Source organism: Schistocerca piceifrons, chromosome 5 (assembly GCF_021461385.2).
Source record: "Schistocerca piceifrons isolate TAMUIC-IGC-003096 chromosome 5, iqSchPice1.1, whole genome shotgun sequence".
Lineage (NCBI taxonomy): Eukaryota > Metazoa > Arthropoda > Insecta > Orthoptera > Acrididae > Schistocerca > Schistocerca piceifrons.
This window is the reverse complement of record NC_060142.1, coordinates 598,860,638-598,879,018: the sequence shown is the minus strand read 5'-3', so window position 1 is coordinate 598,879,018 and position 18,381 is coordinate 598,860,638. Positions and strand designations below refer to the sequence as shown.

Sequence of the window (18,381 nt, the reverse complement as noted above, 5' to 3'; positions counted from 1 at the left end):
GCCCTCGACCAGATATCGGATTTGGCACACAGCTGCTGCTGGGGGTGTCCACATTGCCGTTTTCCAAATCTCTTGAATGTTTCGCCCTTACGATCGACGACGAGCGTCGGCCCACCAAAAGTTAGCGGTCTGCACAATCCTGACCTAGTGCACAGCTTGTGGGATAGCGTGGCTCGACTGCGAAATGCGCCTTTCGGCTCCTCTCTCTGGCTACAGTGCGCTGTTGTCCACAGTGGCACTGGCGTTGCCCATGGGGCTTCATGTAAGGCGACTGCACGTCGCTCGGCCAACAGCGGCCTACTGCAGACCGACACTTAAGACACACCAAATACAAATCGACATCGAGAGACAGGCCCTGTCATATGGCACTCGCGACGTATATGCTGAAATTGAATGTAAAGAATACGTCTTTTGTAGCGGGCGTCCCTCTACTGCAGTGTCACACATGACGAATAAAAAGGAAAACAGCAGAACGTCTGTGTAGGGCCATGTTTTTACCTACAGTGTCACTTGGCTGAATGTGTATAAGGCTCTGTGGCATCACTCAAACGCAGCCAAATTGTCACACTAGCTGTGTATCTCTAACAAAGTTGACGTATGTCCTCACCTCGGTGCCGGTTAAAACGATTTCGCCCCCGGGTGGGCTCGAACCACCAACCTTTCGGTTAACAGCCGAACGCGCTAGCCGATTGCGCCACGGAGGCCTTGACTTTAGCTCCCTTGTGCTCTGTATATCAACGCAATTCGTATACCTTCTGCAGGAATCTCGCAGAATGGTAGCATTTGCTTACGCCTCTTCACATGGATAACGTGCATGCACACTGTAGCGAGGCTCGTAAACGAATGACATCGCCAAGCATGACATTATACTACAAAATGCATACAAACCAATGTTCTGCCTATGCATTCAGAAAACCTCTGAGGCCAGTAGAATACTTGTCATAGGTTGTAGAACATCCCTTTCATTCAGTGTACTGCCATGTGTTAGATGCTGCTCGAGATAGCTCCGCTCCTTGCAGGAAGGTTTAAATAATGAATGCCTTCTGTGAGGTTCGAACTCACGACCCCTGGTTTACGAGACCAGTGCTCTACCACTGAGCTAAGAAGGCGGCAGCTTAGCGTTTGTGAGCTATCCCCAAATTGTTACTTCATCATACTGAATCTTGCAGCCCTCGACCAGATATCGGATTTGGCACACAGCTGCTGCTGGGGGTGTCCACATTGCCGTTTTCCAAATCTCTTGAATGTTTCGCCCTTACGATCGACGACGAGCGTCGGCCCACCAAAAGTTAGCGGTCTGCACAATCCTGACCTAGTGCACAGCTTGTGGGATAGCGTGGCTCGACTGCGAAATGCGCCTTTCGGCTCCTCTCTCTGGCTACAGTGCGCTGTTGTCCACAGTGGCACTGGCGTTGCCCATGGGGCTTCATGTAAGGCGACTGCACGTCGCTCGGCCAACAGCGGCCTACTGCAGACCGACACTTAAGACACACCAAATACAAATCGACATCGAGAGACAGGCCCTGTCATATGGCACTCGCGACGTATATGCTGAAATTGAATGTAAAGAATACGTCTTTTGTAGCGGGCGTCCCTCTACTGCAGTGTCACACATGACGAATAAAAAGGAAAACAGCAGAACGTCTGTGTAGGGCCATGTTTTTACCTACAGTGTCACTTGGCTGAATGTGTATAAGGCTCTGTGGCATCACTCAAACGCAGCCAAATTGTCACACTAGCTGTGTATCTCTAACAAAGTTGACGTATGTCCTCACCTCGGTGCCGGTTAAAACGATTTCGCCCCCGGGTGGGCTCGAACCACCAACCTTTCGGTTAACAGCCGAACGCGCTAGCCGATTGCGCCACGGAGGCCTTGACTTTAGCTCCCTTGTGCTCTGTATATCAACGCAATTCGTATACCTTCTGCAGGAATCTCGCAGAATGGTAGCATTTGCTTACGCCTCTTCACATGGATAACGTGCATGCACACTGTAGCGAGGCTCGTAAACGAATGACATCGCCAAGCATGACATTATACTACAAAATGCGTACAAACCAATGTTCTGCCTATGCATTCAGAAAACCTCTGAGGCCAGTAGAATACTTGTCATAGGTTGTAGAACATCCCTTTCATTCAGTGTACTGCCATGTGTTAGATGCTGCTCGAGATAGCTCCGCTCCTTGCAGGAAGGTTTAAATAATGAATGCCTTCTGTGAGGTTCGAACTCACGACCCCTGGTTTACGAGACCAGTGCTCTACCACTGAGCTAAGAAGGCGGCAGCTTAGCGTTTGTGAGCTATCCCCAAATTGTTACTTCATCATACTGAATCTTGCAGCCCTCGACCAGATATCGGATTTGGCACACAGCTGCTGCTGGGGGTGTCCACATTGCCGTTTTCCAAATCTCTTGAATGTTTCGCCCTTACGATCGACGACGAGCGTCGGCCCACCAAAAGTTAGCGGTCTGCACAATCCTGACCTAGTGCACAGCTTGTGGGATAGCGTGGCTCGACTGCGAAATGCGCCTTTCGGCTCCTCTCTCTGGCTACAGTGCGCTGTTGTCCACAGTGGCACTGGCGTTGCCCATGGGGCTTCATGTAAGGCGACTGCACGTCGCTCGGCCAACAGCGGCCTACTGCAGACCGACACTTAAGACACACCAAATACAAATCGACATCGAGAGACAGGCCCTGTCATATGGCACTCGCGACGTATATGCTGAAATTGAATGTAAAGAATACGTCTTTTGTAGCGGGCGTCCCTCTACTGCAGTGTCACACATGACGAATAAAAAGGAAAACATCAGAACGTCTGTGTAGGGCCATGTTTTTACCTACAGTGTCACTTGGCTGAATGTGTATAAGGCTCTGTGGCATCACTCAAACGCAGCCAAATTGTCACACTAGCTGTGTATCTCTAACAAAGTTGACGTATGTCCTCACCTCGGTGCCGGTTAAAACGATTTCGCCCCCGGGTGGGCTCGAACCACCAACCTTTCGGTTAACAGCCGAACGCGCTAGCCGATTGCGCCACGGAGGCCTTGACTTTAGCTCCCTTGTGCTCTGTATATCAACGCAATTCGTATACCTTCTGCAGGAATCTCGCAGAATGGTAGCATTTGCTTACGCCTCTTCACATGGATAACGTGCATGCACACTGTAGCGAGGCTCGTAAACGAATGACATCGCCAAGCATGACATTATACTACAAAATGCATACAAACCAATGTTCTGCCTATGCATTCAGAAAACCTCTGAGGCCAGTAGAATACTTGTCATAGGTTGTAGAACATCCCTTTCATTCAGTGTACTGCCATGTGTTAGATGCTGCTCGAGATAGCTCCGCTCCTTGCAGGAAGGTTTAAATAATGAATGCCTTCTGTGAGGTTCGAACTCACGACCCCTGGTTTACGAGACCAGTGCTCTACCACTGAGCTAAGAAGGCGGCAGCTTAGCGTTTGTGAGCTATCCCCAAATTGTTACTTCATCATACTGAATCTTGCAGCCCTCGACCAGATATCGGATTTGGCACACAGCTGCTGCTGGGGGTGTCCACATTGCCGTTTTCCAAATCTCTTGAATGTTTCGCCCTTACGATCGACGACGAGCGTCGGCCCACCAAAAGTTAGCGGTCTGCACAATCCTGACCTAGTGCACAGCTTGTGGGATAGCGTGGCTCGACTGCGAAATGCGCCTTTCGGCTCCTCTCTCTGGCTACAGTGCGCTGTTGTCCACAGTGGCACTGGCGTTGCCCATGGGGCTTCATGTAAGGCGACTGCACGTCGCTCGGCCAACAGCGGCCTACTGCAGACCGACACTTAAGACACACCAAATACAAATCGACATCGAGAGACAGGCCCTGTCATATGGCACTCGCGACGTATATGCTGAAATTGAATGTAAAGAATACGTCTTTTGTAGCGGGCGTCCCTCTACTGCAGTGTCACACATGACGAATAAAAAGGAAAACAGCAGAACGTCTGTGTAGGGCCATGTTTTTACCTACAGTGTCACTTGGCTGAATGTGTATAAGGCTCTGTGGCATCACTCAAACGCAGCCAAATTGTCACACTAGCTGTGTATCTCTAACAAAGTTGACGTATGTCCTCACCTCGGTGCCGGTTAAAACGATTTCGCCCCCGGGTGGGCTCGAACCACCAACCTTTCGGTTAACAGCCGAACGCGCTAGCCGATTGCGCCACGGAGGCCTTGACTTTAGCTCCCTTGTGCTCTGTATATCAACGCAATTCGTATACCTTCTGCAGGAATCTCGCAGAATGGTAGCATTTGCTTACGCCTCTTCACATGGATAACGTGCATGCACACTGTAGCGAGGCTCGTAAACGAATGACATCGCCAAGCATGACATTATACTACAAAATGCGTACAAACCAATGTTCTGCCTATGCATTCAGAAAACCTCTGAGGCCAGTAGAATACTTGTCATAGGTTGTAGAACATCCCTTTCATTCAGTGTACTGCCATGTGTTAGATGCTGCTCGAGATAGCTCCGCTCCTTGCAGGAAGGTTTAAATAATGAATGCCTTCTGTGAGGTTCGAACTCACGACCCCTGGTTTACGAGACCAGTGCTCTACCACTGAGCTAAGAAGGCGGCAGCTTAGCGTTTGTGAGCTATCCCCAAATTGTTACTTCATCATACTGAATCTTGCAGCCCTCGACCAGATATCGGATTTGGCACACAGCTGCTGCTGGGGGTGTCCACATTGCCGTTTTCCAAATCTCTTGAATGTTTCGCCCTTACGATCGACGACGAGCGTCGGCCCACCAAAAGTTAGCGGTCTGCACAATCCTGACCTAGTGCACAGCTTGTGGGATAGCGTGGCTCGACTGCGAAATGCGCCTTTCGGCTCCTCTCTCTGGCTACAGTGCGCTGTTGTCCACAGTGGCACTGGCGTTGCCCATGGGGCTTCATGTAAGGCGACTGCACGTCGCTCGGCCAACAGCGGCCTACTGCAGACCGACACTTAAGACACACCAAATACAAATCGACATCGAGAGACAGGCCCTGTCATATGGCACTCGCGACGTATATGCTGAAATTGAATGTAAAGAATACGTCTTTTGTAGCGGGCGTCCCTCTACTGCAGTGTCACACATGACGAATAAAAAGGAAAACATCAGAACGTCTGTGTAGGGCCATGTTTTTACCTACAGTGTCACTTGGCTGAATGTGTATAAGGCTCTGTGGCATCACTCAAACGCAGCCAAATTGTCACACTAGCTGTGTATCTCTAACAAAGTTGACGTATGTCCTCACCTCGGTGCCGGTTAAAACGATTTCGCCCCCGGGTGGGCTCGAACCACCAACCTTTCGGTTAACAGCCGAACGCGCTAGCCGATTGCGCCACGGAGGCCTTGACTTTAGCTCCCTTGTGCTCTGTATATCAACGCAATTCGTATACCTTCTGCAGGAATCTCGCAGAATGGTAGCATTTGCTTACGCCTCTTCACATGGATAACGTGCATGCACACTGTAGCGAGGCTCGTAAACGAATGACATCGCCAAGCATGACATTATACTACAAAATGCATACAAACCAATGTTCTGCCTATGCATTCAGAAAACCTCTGAGGCCAGTAGAATACTTGTCATAGGTTGTAGAACATCCCTTTCATTCAGTGTACTGCCATGTGTTAGATGCTGCTCGAGATAGCTCCGCTCCTTGCAGGAAGGTTTAAATAATGAATGCCTTCTGTGAGGTTCGAACTCACGACCCCTGGTTTACGAGACCAGTGCTCTACCACTGAGCTAAGAAGGCGGCAGCTTAGCGTTTGTGAGCTATCCCCAAATTGTTACTTCATCATACTGAATCTTGCAGCCCTCGACCAGATATCGGATTTGGCACACAGCTGCTGCTGGGGGTGTCCACATTGCCGTTTTCCAAATCTCTTGAATGTTTCGCCCTTACGATCGACGACGAGCGTCGGCCCACCAAAAGTTAGCGGTCTGCACAATCCTGACCTAGTGCACAGCTTGTGGGATAGCGTGGCTCGACTGCGAAATGCGCCTTTCGGCTCCTCTCTCTGGCTACAGTGCGCTGTTGTCCACAGTGGCACTGGCGTTGCCCATGGGGCTTCATGTAAGGCGACTGCACGTCGCTCGGCCAACAGCGGCCTACTGCAGACCGACACTTAAGACACACCAAATACAAATCGACATCGAGAGACAGGCCCTGTCATATGGCACTCGCGACGTATATGCTGAAATTGAATGTAAAGAATACGTCTTTTGTAGCGGGCGTCCCTCTACTGCAGTGTCACACGTGACGAATAAAAAGGAAAACAGCAGAACGTCTGTGTAGGGCCATGTTTTTACCTACAGTGTCACTTGGCTGAATGTGTATAAGGCTCTGTGGCATCACTCAAACGCAGCCAAATTGTCACACTAGCTGTGTATCTCTAACAAAGTTGACGTATGTCCTCACCTCGGTGCCGGTTAAAACGATTTCGCCCCCGGGTGGGCTCGAACCACCAACCTTTCGGTTAACAGCCGAACGCGCTAGCCGATTGCGCCACGGAGGCCTTGACTTTAGCTCCCTTGTGCTCTGTATATCAACGCAATTCGTATACCTTCTGCAGGAATCTCGCAGAATGGTAGCATTTGCTTACGCCTCTTCACATGGATAACGTGCATGCACACTGTAGCGAGGCTCGTAAACGAATGACATCGCCAAGCATGACATTATACTACAAAATGCATACAAACCAATGTTCTGCCTATGCATTCAGAAAACCTCTGAGGCCAGTAGAATACTTGTCATAGGTTGTAGAACATCCCTTTCATTCAGTGTACTGCCATGTGTTAGATGCTGCTCGAGATAGCTCCGCTCCTTGCAGGAAGGTTTAAATAATGAATGCCTTCTGTGAGGTTCGAACTCACGACCCCTGGTTTACGAGACCAGTGCTCTACCACTGAGCTAAGAAGGCGGCAGCTTAGCGTTTGTGAGCTATCCCCAAATTGTTACTTCATCATACTGAATCTTGCAGCCCTCGACCAGATATCGGATTTGGCACACAGCTGCTGCTGGGGGTGTCCACATTGCCGTTTTCCAAATCTCTTGAATGTTTCGCCCTTACGATCGACGACGAGCGTCGGCCCACCAAAAGTTAGCGGTCTGCACAATCCTGACCTAGTGCACAGCTTGTGGGATAGCGTGGCTCGACTGCGAAATGCGCCTTTCGGCTCCTCTCTCTGGCTACAGTGCGCTGTTGTCCACAGTGGCACTGGCGTTGCCCATGGGGCTTCATGTAAGGCGACTGCACGTCGCTCGGCCAACAGCGGCCTACTGCAGACCGACACTTAAGACACACCAAATACAAATCGACATCGAGAGACAGGCCCTGTCATATGGCACTCGCGACGTATATGCTGAAATTGAATGTAAAGAATACGTCTTTTGTAGCGGGCGTCCCTCTACTGCAGTGTCACACATGACGAATAAAAAGGAAAACAGAAGAACGTCTGTGTAGGGCCATGTTTTTACCTACAGTGTCACTTGGCTGAATGTGTATAAGGCTCTGTGGCATCACTCAAACGCAGCCAAATTGTCACACTAGCTGTGTATCTCTAACAAAGTTGACGTATGTCCTCACCTCGGTGCCGGTTAAAACGATTTCGCCCCCGGGTGGGCTCGAACCACCAACCTTTCGGTTAACAGCCGAACGCGCTAGCCGATTGCGCCACGGAGGCCTTGACTTTAGCTCCCTTGTGCTCTGTATATCAACGCAATTCGTATACCTTCTGCAGGAATCTCGCAGAATGGTAGCATTTGCTTACGCCTCTTCACATGGATAACGTGCATGCACACTGTAGCGAGGCTCGTAAACGAATGACATCGCCAAGCATGACATTATACTACAAAATGCATACAAACCAATGTTCTGCCTATGCATTCAGAAAACCTCTGAGGCCAGTAGAATACTTGTCATAGGTTGTAGAACATCCCTTTCATTCAGTGTACTGCCATGTGTTAGATGCTGCTCGAGATAGCTCCGCTCCTTGCAGGAAGGTTTAAAAAATGAATGCCTTCTGTGAGGTTCGAACTCACGACCCCTGGTTTACGAGACCAGTGCTCTACCACTGAGCTAAGAAGGCGGCAGCTTAGCGTTTGTGAGCTATCCCCAAATTGTTACTTCATCATACTGAATCTTGCAGCCCTCGACCAGATATCGGATTTGGCACACAGCTGCTGCTGGGGGTGTCCACATTGCCGTTTTCCAAATCTCTTGAATGTTTCGCCCTTACGATCGACGACGAGCGTCGGCCCACCAAAAGTTAGCGGTCTGCACAATCCTGACCTAGTGCACAGCTTGTGGGATAGCGTGGCTCGACTGCGAAATGCGCCTTTCGGCTCCTCTCTCTGGCTACAGTGCGCTGTTGTCCACAGTGGCACTGGCGTTGCCCATGGGGCTTCATGTAAGGCGACTGCACGTCGCTCGGCCAACAGCGGCCTACTGCAGACCGACACTTAAGACACACCAAATACAAATCGACATCGAGAGACAGGCCCTGTCATATGGCACTCGCGACGTATATGCTGAAATTGAATGTAAAGAATACGTCTTTTGTAGCGGGCGTCCCTCTACTGCAGTGTCACACATGACGAATAAAAAGGAAAACAGCAGAACGTCTGTGTAGGGCCATGTTTTTACCTACAGTGTCACTTGGCTGAATGTGTATAAGGCTCTGTGGCATCACTCAAACGCAGCCAAATTGTCACACTAGCTGTGTATCTCTAACAAAGTTGACGTATGTCCTCACCTCGGTGCCGGTTAAAACGATTTCGCCCCCGGGTGGGCTCGAACCACCAACCTTTCGGTTAACAGCCGAACGCGCTAGCCGATTGCGCCACGGAGGCCTTGACTTTAGCTCCCTTGTGCTCTGTATATCAACGCAATTCGTATACCTTCTGCAGGAATCTCGCAGAATGGTAGCATTTGCTTACGCCTCTTCACATGGATAACGTGCATGCACACTGTAGCGAGGCTCGTAAACGAATGACATCGCCAAGCATGACATTATACTACAAAATGCATACAAACCAATGTTCTGCCTATGCATTCAGAAAACCTCTGAGGCCAGTAGAATACTTGTCATAGGTTGTAGAACATCCCTTTCATTCAGTGTACTGCCATGTGTTAGATGCTGCTCGAGATAGCTCCGCTCCTTGCAGGAAGGTTTAAATAATGAATGCCTTCTGTGAGGTTCGAACTCACGACCCCTGGTTTACGAGACCAGTGCTCTACCACTGAGCTAAGAAGGCGGCAGCTTAGCGTTTGTGAGCTATCCCCAAATTGTTACTTCATCATACTGAATCTTGCAGCCCTCGACCAGATATCGGATTTGGCACACAGCTGCTGCTGGGGGTGTCCACATTGCCGTTTTCCAAATCTCTTGAATGTTTCGCCCTTACGATCGACGACGAGCGTCGGCCCACCAAAAGTTAGCGGTCTGCACAATCCTGACCTAGTGCACAGCTTGTGGGATAGCGTGGCTCGACTGCGAAATGCGCCTTTCGGCTCCTCTCTCTGGCTACAGTGCGCTGTTGTCCACAGTGGCACTGGCGTTGCCCATGGGGCTTCATGTAAGGCGACTGCACGTCGCTCGGCCAACAGCGGCCTACTGCAGACCGACACTTAAGACACACCAAATACAAATCGACATCGAGAGACAGGCCCTGTCATATGGCACTCGCGACGTATATGCTGAAATTGAATGTAAAGAATACGTCTTTTGTAGCGGGCGTCCCTCTACTGCAGTGTCACACATGACGAATAAAAAGGAAAACAGCAGAACGTCTGTGTAGGGCCATGTTTTTACCTACAGTGTCACTTGGCTGAATGTGTATAAGGCTCTGTGGCATCACTCAAACGCAGCCAAATTGTCACACTAGCTGTGTATCTCTAACAAAGTTGACGTATGTCCTCACCTCGGTGCCGGTTAAAACGATTTCGCCCCCGGGTGGGCTCGAACCACCAACCTTTCGGTTAACAGCCGAACGCGCTAGCCGATTGCGCCACGGAGGCCTTGACTTTAGCTCCCTTGTGGTCTGTATATCAACGCAATTCGTATACCTTCTGCAGGAATCTCGCAGAATGGTAGCATTTGCTTACGCCTCTTCACATGGATAACGTGCATGCACACTGTAGCGAGGCTCGTAAACGAATGACATCGCCAAGCATGACATTATACTACAAAATGCATACAAACCAATGTTCTGCCTATGCATTCAGAAAACCTCTGAGGCCAGTAGAATACTTGTCATAGGTTGTAGAACATCCCTTTCATTCAGTGTACTGCCATGTGTTAGATGCTGCTCGAGATAGCTCCGCTCCTTGCAGGAAGGTTTAAATAATGAATGCCTTCTGTGAGGTTCGAACTCACGACCCCTGGTTTACGAGACCAGTGCTCTACCACTGAGCTAAGAAGGCGGCAGCTTAGCGTTTGTGAGCTATCCCCAAATTGTTACTTCATCATACTGAATCTTGCAGCCCTCGACCAGATATCGGATTTGGCACACAGCTGCTGCTGGGGGTGTCCACATTGCCGTTTTCCAAATCTCTTGAATGTTTCGCCCTTACGATCGACGACGAGCGTCGGCCCACCAAAAGTTAGCGGTCTGCACAATCCTGACCTAGTGCACAGCTTGTGGGATAGCGTGGCTCGACTGCGAAATGCGCCTTTCGGCTCCTCTCTCTGGCTACAGTGCGCTGTTGTCCACAGTGGCACTGGCGTTGCCCATGGGGCTTCATGTAAGGCGACTGCACGTCGCTCGGCCAACAGCGGCCTACTGCAGACCGACACTTAAGACACACCAAATACAAATCGACATCGAGAGACAGGCCCTGTCATATGGCACTCGCGACGTATATGCTGAAATTGAATGTAAAGAATACGTCTTTTGTAGCGGGCGTCCCTCTACTGCAGTGTCACACATGACGAATAAAAAGGAAAACAGCAGAACGTCTGTGTAGGGCCATGTTTTTACCTACAGTGTCACTTGGCTGAATGTGTATAAGGCTCTGTGGCATCACTCAAACGCAGCCAAATTGTCACACTAGCTGTGTATCTCTAACAAAGTTGACGTATGTCCTCACCTCGGTGCCGGTTAAAACGATTTCGCCCCCGGGTGGGCTCGAACCACCAACCTTTCGGTTAACAGCCGAACGCGCTAGCCGATTGCGCCACGGAGGCCTTGACTTTAGCTCCCTTGTGCTCTGTATATCAACGCAATTCGTATACCTTCTGCAGGAATCTCGCAGAATGGTAGCATTTGCTTACGCCTCTTCACATGGATAACGTGCATGCACACTGTAGCGAGGCTCGTAAACGAATGACATCGCCAAGCATGACATTATACTACAAAATGCATACAAACCAATGTTCTGCCTATGCATTCAGAAAACCTCTGAGGCCAGTAGAATACTTGTCATAGGTTGTAGAACATCCCTTTCATTCAGTGTACTGCCATGTGTTAGATGCTGCTCGAGATAGCTCCGCTCCTTGCAGGAAGGTTTAAAAAATCAATGCCTTCTGTGAGGTTCGAACTCACGACCCCTGGTTTACGAGACCAGTGCTCTACCACTGAGCTAAGAAGGCGGCAGCTTAGCGTTTGTGAGCTATCCCCAAATTGTTACTTCATCATACTGAATCTTGCAGCCCTCGACCAGATATCGGATTTGGCACACAGCTGCTGCTGGGGGTGTCCACATTGCCGTTTTCCAAATCTCTTGAATGTTTCGCCCTTACGATCGACGACGAGCGTCGGCCCACCAAAAGTTAGCGGTCTGCACAATCCTGACCTAGTGCACAGCTTGTGGGATAGCGTGGCTCGACTGCGAAATGCGCCTTTCGGCTCCTCTCTCTGGCTACAGTGCGCTGTTGTCCACAGTGGCACTGGCGTTGCCCATGGGGCTTCATGTAAGGCGACTGCACGTCGCTCGGCCAACAGCGGCCTACTGCAGACCGACACTTAAGACACACCAAATACAAATCGACATCGAGAGACAGGCCCTGTCATATGGCACTCGCGACGTATATGCTGAAATTGAATGTAAAGAATACGTCTTTTGTAGCGGGCGTCCCTCTACTGCAGTGTCACACATGACGAATAAAAAGGAAAACAGCAGAACGTCTGTGTAGGGCCATGTTTTTACCTACAGTGTCACTTGGCTGAATGTGTATAAGGCTCTGTGGCATCACTCAAACGCAGCCAAATTGTCACACTAGCTGTGTATCTCTAACAAAGTTGACGTATGTCCTCACCTCGGTGCCGGTTAAAACGATTTCGCCCCCGGGTGGGCTCGAACCACCAACCTTTCGGTTAACAGCCGAACGCGCTAGCCGATTGCGCCACGGAGGCCTTGACTTTAGCTCCCTTGTGCTCTGTATATCAACGCAATTCGTATACCTTCTGCAGGAATCTCGCAGAATGGTAGCATTTGCTTACGCCTCTTCACATGGATAACGTGCATGCACACTGTAGCGAGGCTCGTAAACGAATGACATCGCCAAGCATGACATTATACTACAAAATGCATACAAACCAATGTTCTGCCTATGCATTCAGAAAACCTCTGAGGCCAGTAGAATACTTGTCATAGGTTGTAGAACATCCCTTTCATTCAGTGTACTGCCATGTGTTAGATGCTGCTCGAGATAGCTCCGCTCCTTGCAGGAAGGTTTAAATAATGAATGCCTTCTGTGAGGTTCGAACTCACGACCCCTGGTTTACGAGACCAGTGCTCTACCACTGAGCTAAGAAGGCGGCAGCTTAGCGTTTGTGAGCTATCCCCAAATTGTTACTTCATCATACTGAATCTTGCAGCCCTCGACCAGATATCGGATTTGGCACACAGCTGCTGCTGGGGGTGTCCACATTGCCGTTTTCCAAATCTCTTGAATGTTTCGCCCTTACGATCGACGACGAGCGTCGGCCCACCAAAAGTTAGCGGTCTGCACAATCCTGACCTAGTGCACAGCTTGTGGGATAGCGTGGCTCGACTGCGAAATGCGCCTTTCGGCTCCTCTCTCTGGCTACAGTGCGCTGTTGTCCACAGTGGCACTGGCGTTGCCCATGGGGCTTCATGTAAGGCGACTGCACGTCGCTCGGCCAACAGCGGCCTACTGCAGACCGACACTTAAGACACACCAAATACAAATCGACATCGAGAGACAGGCCCTGTCATATGGCACTCGCGACGTATATGCTGAAATTGAATGTAAAGAATACGTCTTTTGTAGCGGGCGTCCCTCTACTGCAGTGTCACACATGACGAATAAAAAGGAAAACAGCAGAACGTCTGTGTAGGGCCATGTTTTTACCTACAGTGTCACTTGGCTGAATGTGTATAAGGCTCTGTGGCATCACTCAAACGCAGCCAAATTGTCACACTAGCTGTGTATCTCTAACAAAGTTGACGTATGTCCTCACCTCGGTGCCGGTTAAAACGATTTCGCCCCCGGGTGGGCTCGAACCACCAACCTTTCGGTTAACAGCCGAACGCGCTAGCCGATTGCGCCACGGAGGCCTTGACTTTAGCTCCCTTGTGCTCTGTATATCAACGCAATTCGTATACCTTCTGCAGGAATCTCGCAGAATGGTAGCATTTGCTTACGCCTCTTCACATGGATAACGTGCATGCACACTGTAGCGAGGCTCGTAAACGAATGACATCGCCAAGCATGACATTATACTACAAAATGCATACAAACCAATGTTCTGCCTATGCATTCAGAAAACCTCTGAGGCCAGTAGAATACTTGTCATAGGTTGTAGAACATCCCTTTCATTCAGTGTACTGCCATGTGTTAGATGCTGCTCGAGATAGCTCCGCTCCTTGCAGGAAGGTTTAAATAATGAATGCCTTCTGTGAGGTTCGAACTCACGACCCCTGGTTTACGAGACCAGTGCTCTACCACTGAGCTAAGAAGGCGGCAGCTTAGCGTTTGTGAGCTATCCCCAAATTGTTACTTCATCATACTGAATCTTGCAGCCCTCGACCAGATATCGGATTTGGCACACAGCTGCTGCTGGGGGTGTCCACATTGCCGTTTTCCAAATCTCTTGAATGTTTCGCCCTTACGATCGACGACGAGCGTCGGCCCACCAAAAGTTAGCGGTCTGCACAATCCTGACCTAGTGCACAGCTTGTGGGATAGCGTGGCTCGACTGCGAAATGCGCCTTTCGGCTCCTCTCTCTGGCTACAGTGCGCTGTTGTCCACAGTGGCACTGGCGTTGCCCATGGGGCTTCATGTAAGGCGACTGCACGTCGCTCGGCCAACAGCGGCCTACTGCAGACCGACACTTAAGACACACCAAATACAAATCGACATCGAGAGACAGGCCCTGTCATATGGCACTCGCGACGTATATGCTGAAATTGAATGTAAAGAATACGTCTTTTGTAGCGGGCGTCCCTCTACTGCAGTGTCACACATGACGAATAAAAAGGAAAACATCAGAACGTCTGTGTAGGGCCATGTTTTTACCTACAGTGTCACTTGGCTGAATGTGTATAAGGCTCTGTGGCATCACTCAAACGCAGCCAAATTGTCACACTAGCTGTGTATCTCTAACAAAGTTGACGTATGTCCTCACCTCGGTGCCGGTTAAAACGATTTCGCCCCCGGGTGGGCTCGAACCACCAACCTTTCGGTTAACAGCCGAACGCGCTAGCCGATTGCGCCACGGAGGCCTTGACTTTAGCTCCCTTGTGCTCTGTATATCAACGCAATTCGTATACCTTCTGCAGGAATCTCGCAGAATGGTAGCATTTGCTTACGCCTCTTCACATGGATAACGTGCATGCACACTGTAGCGAGGCTCGTAAACGAATGACATCGCCAAGCATGACATTATACTACAAAATGCATACAAACCAATGTTCTGCCTATGCATTCAGAAAACCTCTGAGGCCAGTAGAATACTTGTCATAGGTTGTAGAACATCCCTTTCATTCAGTGTACTGCCATGTGTTAGATGCTGCTCGAGATAGCTCCGCTCCTTGCAGGAAGGTTTAAATAATGAATGCCTTCTGTGAGGTTCGAACTCACGACCCCTGGTTTACGAGACCAGTGCTCTACCACTGAGCTAAGAAGGCGGCAGCTTAGCGTTTGTGAGCTATCCCCAAATTGTTACTTCATCATACTGAATCTTGCAGCCCTCGACCAGATATCGGATTTGGCACACAGCTGCTGCTGGGGGTGTCCACATTGCCGTTTTCCAAATCTCTTGAATGTTTCGCCCTTACGATCGACGACGAGCGTCGGCCCACCAAAAGTTAGCGGTCTGCACAATCCTGACCTAGTGCACAGCTTGTGGGATAGCGTGGCTCGACTGCGAAATGCGCCTTTCGGCTCCTCTCTCTGGCTACAGTGCGCTGTTGTCCACAGTGGCACTGGCGTTGCCCATGGGGCTTCATGTAAGGCGACTGCACGTCGCTCGGCCAACAGCGGCCTACTGCAGACCGACACTTAAGACACACCAAATACAAATCGACATCGAGAGACAGGCCCTGTCATATGGCACTCGCGACGTATATGCTGAAATTGAATGTAAAGAATACGTCTTTTGTAGCGGGCGTCCCTCTACTGCAGTGTCACACATGACGAATAAAAAGGAAAACAGCAGAACGTCTGTGTAGGGCCATGTTTTTACCTACAGTGTCACTTGGCTGAATGTGTATAAGGCTCTGTGGCATCACTCAAACGCAGCCAAATTGTCACACTAGCTGTGTATCTCTAACAAAGTTGACGTATGTCCTCACCTCGGTGCCGGTTAAAACGATTTCGCCCCCGGGTGGGCTCGAACCACCAACCTTTCGGTTAACAGCCGAACGCGCTAGCCGATTGCGCCACGGAGGCCTTGACTTTAGCTCCCTTGTGCTCTGTATATCAACGCAATTCGTATACCTTCTGCAGGAATCTCGCAGAATGGTAGCATTTGCTTACGCCTCTTCACATGGATAACGTGCATGCACACAGTAGCGAGGCTCGTAAACGAATGACATCGCCAAGCATGACATTATACTACAAAATGCATACAAACCAATGTTCTGCCTATGCATTCAGAAAACCTCTGAGGCCAGTAGAATACTTGTCATAGGTTGTAGAACATCCCTTTCATTCAGTGTACTGCCATGTGTTAGATGCTGCTCGAGATAGCTCCGCTCCTTGCAGGAAGGTTTAAAAAATGAATGCCTTCTGTGAGGTTCGAACTCACGACCCCTGGTTTACGAGACCAGTGCTCTACCACTGAGCTAAGAAGGCGGCAGCTTAGCGTTTGTGAGCTATCCCCAAATTGTTACTTCATCATACTGAATCTTGCAGCCCTCGACCAGATATCGGATTTGGCACACAGCTGCTGCTGGGGGTGTCCACATTGCCGTTTTCCAAATCTCTTGAATGTTTCGCCCTTACGATCGACGACGAGCGTCGGCCCACCAAAAGTTAGCGGTCTGCACAATCCTGACCTAGTGCACAGCTTGTGGGATAGCGTGGCTCGACTGCGAAATGCGCCTTTCGGCTCCTCTCTCTGGCTACAGTGCGCTGTTGTCCACAGTGGCACTGGCGTTGCCCATGGGGCTTCATGTAAGGCGACTGCACGTCGCTCGGCCAACAGCGGCCTACTGCAGACCGACACTTAAGACACACCAAATACAAATCGACATCGAGAGACAGGCCCTGTCATATGGCACTCGCGACGTATATGCTGAAATTGAATGTAAAGAATACGTCTTTTGTAGCGGGCGTCCCTCTACTGCAGTGTCACACATGACGAATAAAAAGGAAAACAGCAGAACGTCTGTGTAGGGCCATGTTTTTACCTACAGTGTCACTTGGCTGAATGTGTATAAGGCTCTGTGGCATCACTCAAACGCAGCCAAATTGTCACACTAGCTGTGTATCTCTAACAAAGTTGACGTATGTCCTCACCTCGGTGCCGGTTAAAACGATTTCGCCCCCGGGTGGGCTCGAACCACCAACCTTTCGGTTAACAGCCGAACGCGCTAGCCGATTGCGCCACGGAGGCCTTGACTTTAGCTCCCTTGTGCTCTGTATATCAACGCAATTCGTATACCTTCTGCAGGAATCTCGCAGAATGGTAGCATTTGCTTACGCCTCTTCACATGGATAACGTGCATGCACACTGTAGCGAGGCTCGTAAACGAATGACATCGCCAAGCATGACATTATACTACAAAATGCATACAAACCAATGTTCTGCCTATGCATTCAGAAAACCTCTGAGGCCAGTAGAATACTTGTCATAGGTTGTAGAACATCCCTTTCATTCAGTGTACTGCCATGTGTTAGATGCTGCTCGAGATAGCTCCGCTCCTTGCAGGAAGGTTTAAATAATGAATGCCTTCTGTGAGGTTCGAACTCACGACCCCTGGTTTACGAGACCAGTGCTCTACCACTGAGCTAAGAAGGCGGCAGCTTAGCGTTTGTGAGCTATCCCCAAATTGTTACTTCATCATACTGAATCTTGCAGCCCTCGACCAGATATCGGATTTGGCACACAGCTGCTGCTGGGGGTGTCCACATTGCCGTTTTCCAAATCTCTTGAATGTTTCGCCCTTACGATCGACGACGAGCGTCGGCCCACCAAAAGTTAGCGGTCTGCACAATCCTGACCTAGTGCACAGCTTGTGGGATAGCGTGGCTCGACTGCGAAATGCGCCTTTCGGCTCCTCTCTCTGGCTACAGTGCGCTGTTGTCCACAGTGGCACTGGCGTTGCCCATGGGGCTTCATGTAAGGCGACTGCACGTCGCTCGGCCAACAGCGGCCTACTGCAGACCGACACTTAAGACACACCAAATACAAATCGACATCGAGAGACAGGCCCTGTCATATGGCACTCGCGACGTATATGCTGAAATTGAATGTAAAGAATACGTCTTTTGTAGCGGGCGTCCCTCTACTGCAGTGTCACACATGACGAATAAAAAGGAAAACAGCAGAACGTCTGTGTAGGGCCATGTTTTTACCTACAGTGTCACTTGGCTGAATGTGTATAAGGCTCTGTGGCATCACTCAAACGCAGCCAAATTGTCACACTAGCTGTGTATCTCTAACAAAGTTGACGTATGTCCTCACCTCGGTGCCGGTTAAAACGATTTCGCCCCCGGGTGGGCTCGAACCACCAACCTTTCGGTTAACAGCCGAACGCGCTAGCCGATTGCGCCACGGAGGCCTTGACTTTAGCTCCCTTGTGCTCTGTATATCAACGCAATTCGTATACCTTCTGCAGGAATCTCGCAGAATGGTAGCATTTGCTTACGCCTCTTCACATGGATAACGTGCATGCACACTGTAGCGAGGCTCGTAAACGAATGACATCGCCAAGCATG

General features: G+C 50.0%; 31 non-coding genes across 31 annotated transcripts; all 31 read right to left on the bottom strand.

Annotated features, from left to right (window-relative positions):
* Positions 1–630: 630 nt before the first annotated feature.
* Positions 631–704, bottom strand: Trnan-guu. The gene has a single exon. It is a non-coding gene; the product is annotated as a tRNA-Asn (tRNA).
* Positions 705–1,037: 333 nt separating this feature from the next.
* Trnat-cgu lies at positions 1,038–1,109 on the bottom strand. The gene has a single exon. It is a non-coding gene; the product is annotated as a tRNA-Thr (tRNA).
* Positions 1,110–1,798: 689 nt separating this feature from the next.
* Trnan-guu lies at positions 1,799–1,872 on the bottom strand. The gene has a single exon. It is a non-coding gene; the product is annotated as a tRNA-Asn (tRNA).
* A 333-nt stretch (positions 1,873–2,205) lies between these two features.
* Trnat-cgu lies at positions 2,206–2,277 on the bottom strand. Its single transcript has one exon. It is a non-coding gene; the product is annotated as a tRNA-Thr (tRNA).
* A 689-nt stretch (positions 2,278–2,966) lies between these two features.
* On the bottom strand, positions 2,967–3,040 carry Trnan-guu. The gene has a single exon. It is a non-coding gene; the product is annotated as a tRNA-Asn (tRNA).
* Positions 3,041–3,373: 333 nt separating this feature from the next.
* On the bottom strand, positions 3,374–3,445 carry Trnat-cgu. Its single transcript has one exon. It is a non-coding gene; the product is annotated as a tRNA-Thr (tRNA).
* A 689-nt stretch (positions 3,446–4,134) lies between these two features.
* On the bottom strand, positions 4,135–4,208 carry Trnan-guu. The gene has a single exon. It is a non-coding gene; the product is annotated as a tRNA-Asn (tRNA).
* Positions 4,209–4,541: 333 nt separating this feature from the next.
* Positions 4,542–4,613, bottom strand: Trnat-cgu. Its single transcript has one exon. It is a non-coding gene; the product is annotated as a tRNA-Thr (tRNA).
* Positions 4,614–5,302: 689 nt separating this feature from the next.
* On the bottom strand, positions 5,303–5,376 carry Trnan-guu. The gene has a single exon. It is a non-coding gene; the product is annotated as a tRNA-Asn (tRNA).
* Positions 5,377–5,709: 333 nt separating this feature from the next.
* On the bottom strand, positions 5,710–5,781 carry Trnat-cgu. Its single transcript has one exon. It is a non-coding gene; the product is annotated as a tRNA-Thr (tRNA).
* Positions 5,782–6,470: 689 nt separating this feature from the next.
* Positions 6,471–6,544, bottom strand: Trnan-guu. The gene has a single exon. It is a non-coding gene; the product is annotated as a tRNA-Asn (tRNA).
* Positions 6,545–6,877: 333 nt separating this feature from the next.
* Positions 6,878–6,949, bottom strand: Trnat-cgu. Its single transcript has one exon. It is a non-coding gene; the product is annotated as a tRNA-Thr (tRNA).
* A 689-nt stretch (positions 6,950–7,638) lies between these two features.
* Trnan-guu lies at positions 7,639–7,712 on the bottom strand. Its single transcript has one exon. It is a non-coding gene; the product is annotated as a tRNA-Asn (tRNA).
* Positions 7,713–8,045: 333 nt separating this feature from the next.
* Trnat-cgu lies at positions 8,046–8,117 on the bottom strand. The gene has a single exon. It is a non-coding gene; the product is annotated as a tRNA-Thr (tRNA).
* Positions 8,118–8,806: 689 nt separating this feature from the next.
* Positions 8,807–8,880, bottom strand: Trnan-guu. The gene has a single exon. It is a non-coding gene; the product is annotated as a tRNA-Asn (tRNA).
* A 333-nt stretch (positions 8,881–9,213) lies between these two features.
* Positions 9,214–9,285, bottom strand: Trnat-cgu. The gene has a single exon. It is a non-coding gene; the product is annotated as a tRNA-Thr (tRNA).
* A 689-nt stretch (positions 9,286–9,974) lies between these two features.
* Positions 9,975–10,048, bottom strand: Trnan-guu. The gene has a single exon. It is a non-coding gene; the product is annotated as a tRNA-Asn (tRNA).
* A 333-nt stretch (positions 10,049–10,381) lies between these two features.
* Trnat-cgu lies at positions 10,382–10,453 on the bottom strand. The gene has a single exon. It is a non-coding gene; the product is annotated as a tRNA-Thr (tRNA).
* Positions 10,454–11,142: 689 nt separating this feature from the next.
* On the bottom strand, positions 11,143–11,216 carry Trnan-guu. The gene has a single exon. It is a non-coding gene; the product is annotated as a tRNA-Asn (tRNA).
* A 333-nt stretch (positions 11,217–11,549) lies between these two features.
* Trnat-cgu lies at positions 11,550–11,621 on the bottom strand. The gene has a single exon. It is a non-coding gene; the product is annotated as a tRNA-Thr (tRNA).
* A 689-nt stretch (positions 11,622–12,310) lies between these two features.
* Trnan-guu lies at positions 12,311–12,384 on the bottom strand. Its single transcript has one exon. It is a non-coding gene; the product is annotated as a tRNA-Asn (tRNA).
* A 333-nt stretch (positions 12,385–12,717) lies between these two features.
* On the bottom strand, positions 12,718–12,789 carry Trnat-cgu. The gene has a single exon. It is a non-coding gene; the product is annotated as a tRNA-Thr (tRNA).
* Positions 12,790–13,478: 689 nt separating this feature from the next.
* On the bottom strand, positions 13,479–13,552 carry Trnan-guu. The gene has a single exon. It is a non-coding gene; the product is annotated as a tRNA-Asn (tRNA).
* Positions 13,553–13,885: 333 nt separating this feature from the next.
* Positions 13,886–13,957, bottom strand: Trnat-cgu. Its single transcript has one exon. It is a non-coding gene; the product is annotated as a tRNA-Thr (tRNA).
* Positions 13,958–14,646: 689 nt separating this feature from the next.
* Positions 14,647–14,720, bottom strand: Trnan-guu. The gene has a single exon. It is a non-coding gene; the product is annotated as a tRNA-Asn (tRNA).
* Positions 14,721–15,053: 333 nt separating this feature from the next.
* On the bottom strand, positions 15,054–15,125 carry Trnat-cgu. The gene has a single exon. It is a non-coding gene; the product is annotated as a tRNA-Thr (tRNA).
* Positions 15,126–15,814: 689 nt separating this feature from the next.
* On the bottom strand, positions 15,815–15,888 carry Trnan-guu. Its single transcript has one exon. It is a non-coding gene; the product is annotated as a tRNA-Asn (tRNA).
* A 333-nt stretch (positions 15,889–16,221) lies between these two features.
* On the bottom strand, positions 16,222–16,293 carry Trnat-cgu. Its single transcript has one exon. It is a non-coding gene; the product is annotated as a tRNA-Thr (tRNA).
* Positions 16,294–16,982: 689 nt separating this feature from the next.
* Positions 16,983–17,056, bottom strand: Trnan-guu. The gene has a single exon. It is a non-coding gene; the product is annotated as a tRNA-Asn (tRNA).
* A 333-nt stretch (positions 17,057–17,389) lies between these two features.
* Positions 17,390–17,461, bottom strand: Trnat-cgu. The gene has a single exon. It is a non-coding gene; the product is annotated as a tRNA-Thr (tRNA).
* A 689-nt stretch (positions 17,462–18,150) lies between these two features.
* Trnan-guu lies at positions 18,151–18,224 on the bottom strand. Its single transcript has one exon. It is a non-coding gene; the product is annotated as a tRNA-Asn (tRNA).
* Positions 18,225–18,381: the final 157 nt, after the last annotated feature.